At 38.1% G+C, this 13814-nt stretch overlaps 1 protein-coding gene and 1 pseudogene across 1 annotated transcript in view; one reads left to right on the top strand and one right to left on the bottom strand.

Moving 5' to 3' along the window:
- Nucleotides 1-3112, top strand: part of LOC105540748 — a 4611-nt pseudogene extending 1499 nt beyond the window's left edge.
- RALGPS2 (Ral GEF with PH domain and SH3 binding motif 2) overlaps nt 1-13814 on the bottom strand; it is a 188108-nt gene that overhangs the window by 164304 nt on the left and 9990 nt on the right. The window lies entirely within an intron of this gene.

Genomic DNA, 13814 nt, shown 5'->3' with positions numbered 1-13814 from the left:
ATCTTGGCTCACTGCAACCTCTGCTTCCTGGGATCAAGTGATTCTCCTGCCTCAGTGTCCCGAGTAGCTGGGATTACAGGCACCAGCTAATTTTTGTATTTTTAGTAAAGACAAGGATTCACCATGTTGGCCACACTGGTCTCAAACTCTGGACCTCAGGTGATCCACCCACCTTGGCCTCCCAAAGTACTAGGATTATTAGGCTTGAGCCACCGCACTCAGCCTGCATGAATTTAAAAATTTTTAAAAACAGATTTGGTCCAAAAACAAAAGCTAAATTTTAGTCTAATTAAGTGATAGACTAAATGGGTTGGTGGTGGTGTGTACCTGTAAGCAAGAGGACAGCTTGAGCCCAGGAGTTCAACACTAGCCTAGGCAACATAGCAAGACTCCATCCCTATCAATGTAAAACAAACAAACAAACAAAAAACAGCAACAAAAAACCTTTATTTATATATATAGGTTACATGTAATAAATTATATAGTTCAAACTATATATATAGTATACACCTATGAAAAATCAAGATAGGGAACATACTTAGTCACCACCAAAGTGCCTACCTTCTTTTTTTTTTTTGTTTTTGAGATGGAGTCTTGCTCTGTCACCCAGGCTGGAATGCAGTGGTGCCATCTCGGCTCACTACAACCTCCGCCTCCTGTTCAAGCGATTCTCCTGCCTCAGCCTCCTGAGTAGCTGGGATTACAGGTGTCTGCCACCACAACTGGCTGATTTTTGTATTTTTAGTAGAGATGGGGTTTCACTATGTTGACCAGGCTGGTCTCGAACTCCCGACCTCAGGTGATCCACCTGCCTCAGCCTCCCAAAGTGCTGGGATTACAGGTGTGAGTCACCGTGCCCAGCCAGTGCCTGCCTTCTTTTGCTCTGCATAATTATTTTGAGATTCATCCCTGTTGTTGTGACTATCAATAAATAGTTCATTCATTTATATTGCTAAATAGTATAGTTATATCACAATTTGTTTATCCATTTTTCCAGTTTCTGACTATCATAAATAAAGCTGCTGTGAATGTTAGTGCACGAGTCTTTTCAGTAAATACCTAGGAGTGGAACTGCTGGTAGGTGTACGTTAAAGCTTTTTTGTTTGTTTGTTTTTTTGAGATACAGTCTTACTCTGTCGCCCAGGCTGGAGTGTAGTGGCGCAATCTTGGCTCACCACAACCTCCGCCTCCCGGGTTCAAGGGATTATCCTGCCTCAGCCTCCCGAGTAGCTGGGATTACAGGCATATGCCATGATGCCTGGCTAATTTTTATATTTTCAGCAGAGACAGGGTTTTACCATGTTGGCCAGGCTGGTCTCGAACTCCTGACCTCAGGTGATCCACCTGCCTCAGCCTCCCAAAGTGCTGGGATTACAGGCGTGAGACATGGTGCCCGGCCTGTATGTTAACATTTTAAGAAACAACCAAACTGTCTCCTAAAGTAGTTGAACTGTTTTACAGTCCTAATAGCAAATTATAGAGTTCTAGTCTTTCACATCTTTGCTAACACTTGGTATGGTCAGTCTTTCAGGTAGGCAGTGCTAGTTCACTGATTTTAGTTCCCATTTCTTTAGTGACTATTAACACGATAATTAATATAATACAGGCTCTCCGTGGATCGTGCGGGGCCTGAGCCTCTTTGCTGGCGCAGGTTCTGCTCACACCAGCTCGCTCCTGCTGCCATGCCCACCACCATTGAGCGGGAGTTAAAGGAGTTGGATGCTCAGCATCGCTGGCAGCCGCTGTACTTGATGATCACAGTTGTGTTAAACTGCAAAATGCTGAGAATGATCATATTAATGCCAGCTTAGTTGACATAGAAGAAGCACAAAGAAGTTACATCTTAACACAGGGTCCACTTCCTAACACAGGGTCCACTTCCTAACACATGCTGCCATTTCTGGCTTATGGTTTGGCAGCAGAAGACCAAAGCAGTTGTCATGCTGAACCACATTGTGAAAAAAGAATCGGTTAAACATGCACAGTACTGGCCAACAGATGACCAAGAGATGCTGTAAAGAAACAGGATTCAATGTGAAGCTCTTGTCAGAAGATATGAAGTCGTATTATACAGTACATCTACTACAATTAGAAAATATCAACAGTGGTGAAACCAGAACAATATCTCACTTTCATTATACTACCTGGCCAGATTTTGGAGTCCCTAAATTACCAGCTTCATTTCTCAATTTCCTGTTTAAAGTGAGAAAATCTGGCTCGTTGAACCCTGACCACGGGCCTGCAGTGATCCACTGTAGTGCAGGCATTGGGCACTCCGGCACCTTCTCTCTGGTAGACATTTGTCTTGTTTTGATGGAAAAAGGAGACGATATTAACATTAAACAAGTGTTACTGAACATGAGAAAATACCAAATGGGTCTTATCTCAGACCCCAGATCAACTGAGATTCTCATACATGGCTATAATATAAGGAGCAAATGTATAAAGGGAGATTCTAGTATACAGAAATGATGGAAAGAACTTTCTAAGGAAGACTTATCTCCTAGCTTTTGATCATTCACCAAACAAAATAATGACTGAAAAATACAATGGGAACAGAATAGGTCTAGAAGAATAAAAACTGACAGGTGACTGATGTACAGGCCTTTCTTCTAAAATGCAAGATACAATGGAGGAGAACAATGAGAGTGCTCTACGGAAATGTATTCGAGAGGAAAGAAAGGCCACCACAGCTCAGAAGGTGCAGCAGATGAAACAGAGGCTAAATGAGAATGAACGAAAAAGAAAAAGGCCAAGATTGACAGACACCTAATATTCATGACTTGAGAATATTCTGCAGCTATAAATTTTGAACCACCGATGTGCAAAGCAAGACCTGAAGCCCACTCTGGAAACTAAAGTGAGGCTTGCTAACCCTCTAGATTGCCTCACAGTTGTTTGTTTACAAAGTAAACTTTACATCCAGGGGATGAAGAGCACCCACCAGCATAAGACTTTGCAGAACCTTTAATGTGATGTGTTGTGAAGTGTTTATAATATGTGTATGAAACGCAGAAAGATATACAAGAAGCAAATTAGGAAAGATTACTATGTATTGTACTGCCATTCCTACTGTATTTTTATACTTTTTGGCAGCATTAAATACTATTTTTAAATAAAAATATATATATATAAAGACTAAACATCTTTTCATATACTTAGCGTATCTTCTGTGGTGAGGTTATCTATCAAATATTTTGCAGATTTTAAAAAATTGGATTGTTGGTGTTTAGTTGAGAGTTCATTAGTATATATTCTATATACAAGGTCTTTGTATATAGAACATCCTGCAGCCTGTCTTTTCATTCTCTTAAGAATTATTTTTTCAGCTGGGCATGGTGGCTCACACCTGTAATCCCAGCACTTTGGGAGTCTGAGGTGGGTGGATCACCTGAGGTCAGGAGTTTGAGACCAGCCTGGCCAACATAGTGAAACCCCATCTCTACTAAAAATACAAAAATTAGCCAGGTGTGGTGGGTGGCACATGCCTGTAGTCCCAGCTACTTGGGAAGCTGAGGCAGAATTGCTTGAACCCAGGAAGTGAAAGTTGCAGTGAACCAAGATCACACCACTGCAGTTCAGCCTGGGTGACAGAAAGAATCTCAAAAAAAAAACAAAACGAAAAAAAAGAATTCTCCTTGGAAGAGCACATTTTCAATTTGATTAAAAAAGATCATTTTATCAATGTGCTATTTTATGGATCATGCTTTTGGTGTTATAACTAAAAATTTTGCCTGACTCAAAATAAAGATTTTGTCCTAATTTTGCCAAAAGTTTGTAATTTTAGGCTTTACCATTTAGGTCTTTGATTCATTTTGAGTTCATTTTCACAAACACTGCAAGATATAGACTGAAGTTCATTTGTTTGCATTTGGATATCCAATTCTGCCAGCATTATTTGTTGAATAGACTATCCTTTCTCTGCTGAACTGCCTTTGCACCTTGTCAAAATTCAGTTGTCCATTTATGTACTGGCTTACTGCTGGATTCTGTTCTATTCCATAGATCTATTTTGCCATTCTTACACAAATACAACATTGTTTTGACCACTATAGATTTATAATAAATTGTGATGTTAGATAGCATTAGACCTCCAACTTTGTTCTTCTTTTTTCAAAGCTGTTTTGGCTATTCTACGTCCTTTACGTTTCCACATGAATTTCAGAATCAGCTTGTCAATTTCTATCCCCCTGCCCCCAAAAAAGCCTGCTAGCATTTTCATTGGAATCTCATTGATCAATTTAGGGATAATTGTCATCTTAGCAACAATGAGTCTTCTCACTCATAAAGAATATCTCCCCACTTATCTAAGTCTTCTTTACTTTCTTTCTACAATGCTGTATAGTTTACAGTATTTCATATCTGATACTATTATAAATGGTACTGCTTTTTATCACATTTCAATTTCTAACTGCTCATTGCTAAATAAATACAATTAATAGACTGACTCTGTAATCCACAACTTTATTAAATTCACTTAGTCCCAAAAATTTTGCAGCAAGTTCCATCAGATTTTCTACAGACTATCATGTCGTCTACAAAGAAGATACTTTACTTCCTCCTTTCCAATCTGGATGCCTTTTCTTTTCTTTTTTTTTTTGAGATGGAGTCTCACTTTCTCGCCCCGGCTGGAGTACAGTGGTGCGCCCTCCCAGTTTCAACTGATCCTCCTGCCTCAGCCTCCTGAATACCTGGGATTACAGGCACCTGCCACCATGCTGGGTAAATTTTTTTGTATTTTTAGTAGAGACGGGGTTTCACCATGTTGGCCAGGCCAGTCTCGAACTCCTGAACTCAAGTGATCCACCCCTGCTCTCCAGCCTCTCTAAGTGTTGGCATTACAGGCGTGAGCCAGCACACCCAGTCTATTTATTTTTCTTGACTGTATTGGCTGCAATGCAACTCCAGCACACTGTGAAACAGAAGTGGTGAGAGTAGCCATCTGTTTTGTTGCTGGTCTTAGGGAAAAATCATTCAGTCTTTCACCATTAAATATGATGCCACCTACAGTTTTTTTAGAGACATGCTTCACTGGGCTGAAGAAGTTCCTTTCTAATCCTAGTTTTCTCAAAGTGACTACCCAGAATGAAGGTTAGATTATCAAATGCTTGCCTCCCCTGTCCCCAATTTTCTGAGATGATCATATAGTTTTTCTTTTTTACTTATTGTAGTGAATTACAATGATTGCACTTTTTAAATGTTAAACCAACTTTGCATTCCTGAAATAAACCCCAGTTAATTATGATGTATTTTTTAATAAACTGTTACATTCAATTTGTTAAAATATGGTTAGAACTTTTTTATGTATGCTCATGTGAGATATTTCTGCATAATCTTCTTGTCTCATAATGTCTATCTAGTTTGAGTAAGAAGGTAATGCTACGCTCACAAAGTACGTGAGGAAGTATTTCTTCTTCTGCAATTTTCTGGAAGTGTTTATATAGAACTGGTCTTAATTCTTCCTTAAACGTTTAACAGAATTTACTTGTGAAGTCATCTGGGTCTGAAGTTATTTATTTATTTATTTTTTGGTGTGGAAATATTGTAATCACAAATTCAATTTCTTTAACAGATACAGGGTTATTTCAGGTTGTCTATTCTTGAGTGAAGCTTGGTAGTATGTGTCTTTCAAAAAATTTGTCCAATTCATCTCTGTTTTAAAATGTATAGGCATAAGGTTATTCACAGTATTCCTGTTATCCTTTTATATCTGTAGACTCTGTAATGATGTCACTTCTGTCATTCCTGATTTCAATCAGTATAGCTAGAGCTTCATCAATTTTATCGATGTTGCCACAGAACAAATTTTTTAACTTAAATTGGTTCTGTGGCAACACCAATAAAATCAATTTTCATTGATTTTTGTCTAATTAGTAGAAAGTTTAAAAACAATAATTTCCACACTGATCTTTATCATTTCCTTTACTGTAATTGCTTTCATTTTACATCAAAATCATTTTCATTGATTCTTTCTAATGAGGAGAAAGTTAAACAATAAAAATATCCACACTGATCTTTAGTATTCCCTTTCCTGTAATTAGTTTAATCTGCTTTTCCTCTAATGCCTTAAGGTAGAAAATGTAAGTGAATGATTTGAGATCTTCTTTTCTTATGTAGGCATTCAGGGCTATAAATTCTGTCTGAGTTCTACTTCAATAGTATCCCACAAATTCTTTTTTATTTACTTATTCTGTTAAGAGACAGGGTCTCACTCTGTTGCCCCAAGCTGCAGTGGCATAATCATAGTTCACTGGCCTCAATTTCCTGGGCTCAAGTGACTCTCCTTTCCAGTAGCTAGGACTACAGGTATGTGTCACCATGCCTGGCTAATTTTTAAATTTTTTTTTTGTAAAGACAGGGTTTTGCTATGTTGCCCAACCTGGCCTTGAACTCCTGGCCATAAATGATCCTCCCACTTCAGATTCCCAAAGTGCTGGGATTACAGGCATGAGCCACTACAACCAGTACCACAAATTCTGATACGTTGTTTTCATTTTGATTCAGTTCAAAAGACTTTACAATCTCCCTTTTGATCTCTTCCTTGAACCATAAATTATTTTAAATTCTGTTGTTTAGTTTCCAAAGACTAGATTTTCCCCCATTTTGTTAACAGTTTCAAATTGAATTACACTGTGATCAGAGAACATCGTCTGAAGGATCTCAACCCTTTTAAATTATTGAGACTTTTTTGTGGCCCAAAATATAGACCATCATGAAAAATGTTCTGTAGATATTTGAGTAAACTGAGAATAATCTGTTATCGTCGGGTGGAGATTCTCTAAATATTAATTAAGTTAAATTGGCTGACAGTATTGTTTAAGCCTACTATATATACCTATGATTTTCTGTCCGCTTATTATATCATTTATTGAAAGAAGTATCCAACTCAAATTGGGGATATGACAATTTCTCCTTTGAATACTATCAGTTTTTGTTTAAAGTATTTTGAAATTCTGATATTAAGGGCATAAATGTTTAGAACTATTACATCCTCTTGATTAACTGTCCTCTTTATCATTTTATAATGACATCCTTTATCCCTGGAAATACTCTTTGCTTCGGTCTTGTCGGATATTAATACAGCCACATAATGCTCTTTTGACTATTACAAGCATGGTGTATCTTTTTCCATCTTTTACTTTTAGCTTATTTGTGTCTTAATATTTAAAGTAGGCTTCTTGCAGGCAGGAGATGGTTAACTCTTGTTTTTTTATCCAATGTCACCATTTCTGCTGCTTTTTTTTTTTTTTTTTTTTTTGACAGAATCTCACTCTGTTGCCAGGCTGGAGTGCGGTGGCACGATCTCAGCTCACTGCCACCTCCGCCTCTCAGGTTCAAGCAATTCTCCTGCCTCGGCCTCCTGAGTAGCTGGGACTACAGGCATGCGTCACCATGTCCGGCTAATTTTTGTATTTTTAGTAGAGACAGGGTCTCACCATGTTGGCCAGGATGGTCTCAATCTCCTGATCTCATGATCTGCCCACCTCAGCCTCCCAATCCCTGTTGGGATTACAGGCATGAGCCACTGCGCCCAGCCCATTTCTGCTTCTTAATGTGTTTAGGTCTTCTAGATTTTATAGGTTTAAGTCTATTATATTTTGCTATCTGCTTCATATTTGTCCCATTTTTTCTCTTTTTATGCGTTCTTCTGAATAAATAAGTGTAGTTTCTAATTCCATTTTATCTCCTTTGTTGGCTCTTAGCTACAACTCATTGTTTTACAGGATTGTGTTAGGATTTATAGTAAACCTTTAACTTTTCCTTCAGATGATATACCACTTCATGTACAGTACAGGAACGTTACCAAGTATCACATCTTGCCCACCTAAGTTTCTAGACTTGTGGTATACTACGTCTTTGTCAAAATGGGAGAGAAGCAAGTACTAGAAAAACATAAAAGAAATAGTAACAACAAACTGAGACCTCCTCCTTAACTTCTTTTAAAAAGGAAGAATTGAAAAGGAATTAGATATTTAAAAATTAAAACTCTGTAACTGAACCACCTGGGTTTGAATTCTATTTCTGTCCCTTACATATTGTATAACCTTGGGCAAGTTGGTTAGCCTCTCTGTGCCTTAGTTCCTACATCTTTACAATGAAGGTAACAGAAACATCCAATGAGTTAATACAGGTAAAATGCTTAGAACACCAAGCATCTATTAAATGCTCAATATATTATTATTCACACTGTATAAGACAATATTTTCTAACTCCTTATACCTTATCTTGTTTACCCAGCCCCCACCCACACAAGATTACTCTGCTCTAAGTGAATCAGCAAGGAGATTAACTATAGTTAGACTCTTTTAGTTGCAAAAAAACCAAATTACCTCAAATATCATTACATATATGATACTACTTATTGAACATTTGTTATACGCTTAGCATTGTTCTAAGCTTTCCATGTGTCATTCTCACTTAATCCTCACATTAATCCAGTGAGAAAAGGTATTGTTATGATGCTCATTTTACAGATGAGAAAGATTTGAGACAGAGAGGTTAAGCAGTTTGCCCAAGGTTGCAGGGGCTGGTAAAACAGCCAGAATTCTAATGTCAAATGTCTAACACCAAAGCCTATAATCTTTCCTGGGGGTGGGGAGGAATGAATGTAGTCTCAAGAAGGGCAGGAGCCACAGAAGTACTAAAGGAAGAACAGCATCTACAGTGCCAGAAACTAGAATCTTCACTCTCGTGTTGTGTGCCTCTCTCTCAAACCACATGGTTTCTCTCAGAATTTTGCACTTCTCTCAGCACATATGCCCTACTCTTTTATAGTTACCAAATGGCTTCCTCATCTCCTTTATCATTTCTGTAATTCATAGCTTCTGTTTACATCTACTTTCCATTCCTTTAAACTTTAGTTTTACAGGACTCTACACCAACACATCTTTCCAGCTTCAGCTCCCATGGCTCAATGGCAAATTAACTCGATGTTTTCTATAACTGACTATAAATTTTCCCAACCAGACAATCCTGGGTTTTTAGGTGGCTGATGAATTAGCAGCCCTTAGGTCAAATGCCCACTGCTGGACCAATCCACTGCAATACAGTTTTATATGGTTAAAAAAAAAAATTGCTATTGAGGTCTGTTCTTCTGCAATGTACTGTAGAAAAAGCAGATTTCCTCCAAAGGAACTGTGGGCAAGCCAGAATTATAAATTACATACCTAGGATACTGGCTCAGATAAATCACTACTACTCTGGGACTCAAAAATCTTGCCAGGATTTCTAATCTACTTAGTTATAGTAATTAAGCAGTTATAAATACAAATTTTGGTTGTTACTAAGGGAATCATATAATTCACAGCATAACACAAGACATGAAATACAGGTCCAGTGACTATTAAGTCAAAGGTTGCCATACTCCGTCAAGAGTACCACAACCGAGGAGGAAAACCCACTATCGTCTATTATTTCAAATACTGTTCAGAGTCAGAAGTAGTATCAATGATCCTATTCATCCTTATAGCTGTATCTATTAGGCCGTATTGGAATCAAGCAGATGAGGGGGCTAGGTTTGTTAACTTGATTCCTACAGCCAGTTCAGCTGTCCAAACTGTTTAGATAAACAAGTGCAGCACAGATGGCTTCATTAGTACTGCTTGTTCCCTTAAGTCCAAATCTTCAAAGTGGTATCTTTAAAAACCTTTTGGCAATGAGTTCTATCTGTCACCTTTTGGCTCTCTTGAAGAAAGGAAATAGAGTGACATGCTAAGCTACTGAATAACAATATGTACTATCATTTCAATTCTAATTTCCCCTGCTTCATTTCTAAGGACTGAATATTTAGTCCTACCGCATCAAATGTACTGTATTTCCCGCCACATTCCAAACAAACCCTTCAATCCAAATCGTGCCAACAAAACCTAGTTCTTGCTGCCACATCTTGAGTCATGCTGTTTCAATAATCAGTACGTTCTTTCCACCTAAATGAAACACATTCCTTAAGGACCACTCCTCCTGTCCTCACTGAGCCTCTTCTTCTGTGAACTGCTAATGCTCTTCAATCTGACACAAAACAACATACTGTTTTATGTTATTTACTGTGGTTTCACATATAAGACTGCCTCTCACCAAGAAGACATGAACAATACTTCCATGATAACACTCTCAGGTACTATGCTTACAAGAAAACATTAAAAAATGCCAGTGACCAAAACAAGCAAGTCAGAAGTAGAGTTTCTTATCCATAAGATATTCTCAAAATGTTTCCCTTTAAGTAGACTTATTCCTGTCCCTCTAGCTTTAAGAGACAGGATCTAAACTACACAAACATACAAAAATATATCAGCATATCAAAATTGCAAAAAAAAAAAAAAAAAAACCTTACTAATCACCCACCTACAAACCCCTAAATTATCTATGAATATTTCAGCACATACACAAAACTGTAGCTTAAGAAAAGCAACAGAAAACATACAGATTTGTCATGTAAGCTAATTCCAGAAGGCAAAAAAATGTTCTAGACAAATCCTGGAAACCTAAATCAGGACTGGAAGAGGTATACAAATAATTTACTCCAGTAACCCTAGAGATCTAGAATAACCACAGATGCAACAGAATCTGGGCTATAATTACATTTGATCTTCAAAATTCTGAAAGAAAGAGTAAAAGAAATCCTTACAATGATCCTATGAGAAGGCACTATTATACCCATTTACAAATAAAAAAGCTAAATGTTAAGTAACTTGCCCAGATTCATACAGACTTTCATCAAAGAATTATAACCATTGTCTATCCTTAAAAAATGTATTTAATTCTAATTTAGTAAACTATATGACTGATCCCAAGAACATGTAGATACTCATTAGAAATTTAAGGAAACATAAAATTCAAATTTAGTTTTGACGTTCACATTCCTTACAATGCAAATTTAAGACATACATCTATTTGCTGACCTTCGTGGCTCACACTTGTAATCCTAGCACTCTGGGAGGCCAAGGCGGGTAGACTGCCTAAGCTCAGGAGTTCAAGACCAGCCTGGGTAACATGGTGAAACCCTGTCTCTACTAAAATACAAAAAATTAGCCGGGCATGGCAGCATGTGCCTGTAATCCCAGCTACTTGGGAGGCTGAGACAGGAGAATCGCTTGAACCTGGGAAGTGGATGTTGCAGTGAGCCAAGATCATGCCACCACACTCCAGCGTGGGCGATGGAGTAAGACTCCATCTCAAAAAAATATATATATATATTCATCTATTAGAAAATAAAACTGACAATTTTTGACTAGACCCAACCAAAATCCAAAGCCATATTGTTTTCCTAGCCAGCTCATTTGAGCATATCACTACTTGTTCGAAAATCATTAATGTGGCCAAGCGTGGTGGCTCATGCTGTAATCCCAGCATTCTGGGAGGCTGAGGCAGGAGGATCACTTGAGCCCAGGAGTTTAAAACCAGCCTAGGCAACATAGTAGAGATTATGTCTCTACAAAAGACAAAAAAAAATTAGCCAGGTTTGGTGGTGTACACCCATAGTCACAGCTACTTGGGAGGCTGAGGTAGGAGGATCACTTGAGCCTGGGAGGTCAAGGCTGCGGTGAGCTGTGATCATGCTATTGGATTCCAGTCTGGGTGACAGAGTAAGACTCTGTTTCAAAAGAAAAAAAAAATCATTAATATCATTTAACTTTTTGACAACTGTTTAACCATCTGGGTAAAAAGACAAAAATTAGATCTTACATTAAAATAAGATGAATTAAAAATGAAAAATATTTAAGCCATAAAAATACTAGAAGTAAACACAGGTGAATTTTAAAATATATTTTGACAAAGGAAAGGCTTTCTAGGACTCACAATAGAAACAGAAACAAGAGATTGATCATCTGGTTAAAGGCGGCACTGGCCAGATGCGGTGGCTCACGCCTGTAATCCCAGCACTTTGGGAGGCTGAGATGGGTGGATCACGAGGTCAGGAGTTCAAGACCAGCCTGGCCAAGATGGTGAAACCCTGTCTCTACTAAAAATACAAAAAAATTAGCTAGGCGTGGTGACGGGCACCTGCAATCCCAGCTACTCGGGAAGCTGAGGCAGAGAATTGCTTGAACCTGGGAGGTGGAGGTTGCAGTGAGCCGAGATCATGCCACCAGCATTCCTGCCTGGGCGACTGAGCAAGACTTTGTCTCAACAAAAAAAGGCGCAAGACAGTGAAATACATGTATTTCATCAGTTCTTAGATGTGCATTTTCTTACCTTTTAAAATCTCTGAAATTAGGATTAGGATGCCTCTTAAAATCAAATGCCATTTCTTATTTTTAGATGTACATAAATAGTGCATCTTGCAACTGAAGCCATTTTAGATTCAATGAAATACAGTAAGTTGGGTGACAAAAGATAAAACAGGGAAAAGTAAAACAAGAGACAAAGAGCCAATCTTTTTAATACATAAAGACTTCTTACACATTAATGTGAACTAGTAGGGTGCTTCAACTGCATTGATTAATTTCTTAAGTTAGGGATTAACTGTATTATTCTTCATATGCTTTTGGTTTTGTTTTTTAAAACAGGGTCTCCCTCTGTTGCCCAGGCTGAAGTGCAGTAGCTCGATCATGGCCACTGCAGCCTTGACCTCCCGAACTTCAATTCTCCAGCCTCGGCCTCCTGAGTAGCTGGGACTACAGACACACACCACCTTGCCTGACTAATTTTTGTGTAGAGACAGGGTTTCACCACATTGCCCAGGCTGGTCTTAAACTTCTGGGCTCAAGCAATCCGCCTACCTTGGCCTCCCAAAGTGCTGAGATTACAGCTGTGAGCCACCGCACCTGACTCTATACACTTTTTTGCATAACTATTTCATTAAAAGACTTTTAAAAGATTGAACAAAAAGAATGGGTAGGATGTGAAGAGAAAACTGGAGAAAGTAGTATAATATCACACATGTGAAAACAGTACTTTCATTGAAAATGTTTAAAATGCAAATCAAGTGCAGTGGCTCACATCTTTAATCCCAGCACTTTGGGAGGCCAAGGTGGCTGGATCACTTGAGGTCAGGAGTTCAAGAATAGCCTGGCCAATAAGGTGAAGCTCTGACTCTACTGAAAATACAAAAATTAGCCAGGCATGGTGGCGGACACCTGTAATCCCAGCTACCTGGGAGGCTGAGGCAGGAGAATTGCTTGAACCCAGGAGGCAGAGGCTGCAGTGAGCCGAGATCACCACAGCACTCCAGGCTGGGCGACAGAGTGAGACTGTCTCAAAAAAAAAAAAAAAAAAAAAAACCCACACACAAATTAAAAGAATTAGAGAGCACTTATTACATAACACATCAACACATATAGATTTTTAAAGCTAACTGCCAAGTGAGTAAGAGCATAGAGAAACAAACATGCACACCATAAGCGCGTATGCAAACATCCTTAACCTCCAAATAACTTTCTTTTTAGGAATTCATCAAAAGGAAACCTATAAAAAAAAATATTACAGGAAGAGCTATAAAAAAAAGATGTTAACTCTATCACTGTTAATACTATCTAAAAGAAACAACCTAAATGCTCATCAAGAGTTTAAATGATGATACAGATGATACATTCACACAATACAATGCCACCATTAAAAATGATAGTAGAGAGAAACTACCTTTGAATGCAACACAATTATCCCCAGACGTATACAAATACTTTTGATGTAAGTACAATATTTTGCTTATTTTTATTTTTTATGGTTTCATTTGTTTTACTTTAGAGACATACAAACATAATGTACATATCTAAGGTATTCTGTGTGATGAATTTTACCATGTAGACACCCACGTAACCACCAATCAAATATGGTGAAATCCCGTCTCTACTAAAAAAAAAAAAAAAAAGGCCAGG

Source organism: Mandrillus leucophaeus, unplaced genomic scaffold (assembly GCF_000951045.1).
Source record: "Mandrillus leucophaeus isolate KB7577 unplaced genomic scaffold, Mleu.le_1.0 Scaffold226, whole genome shotgun sequence".
Lineage (NCBI taxonomy): Eukaryota > Metazoa > Chordata > Mammalia > Primates > Cercopithecidae > Mandrillus > Mandrillus leucophaeus.
The sequence above is the reverse complement of the archived record's forward strand: the minus strand, read 5'-3'. Positions and strand labels throughout refer to the sequence as shown.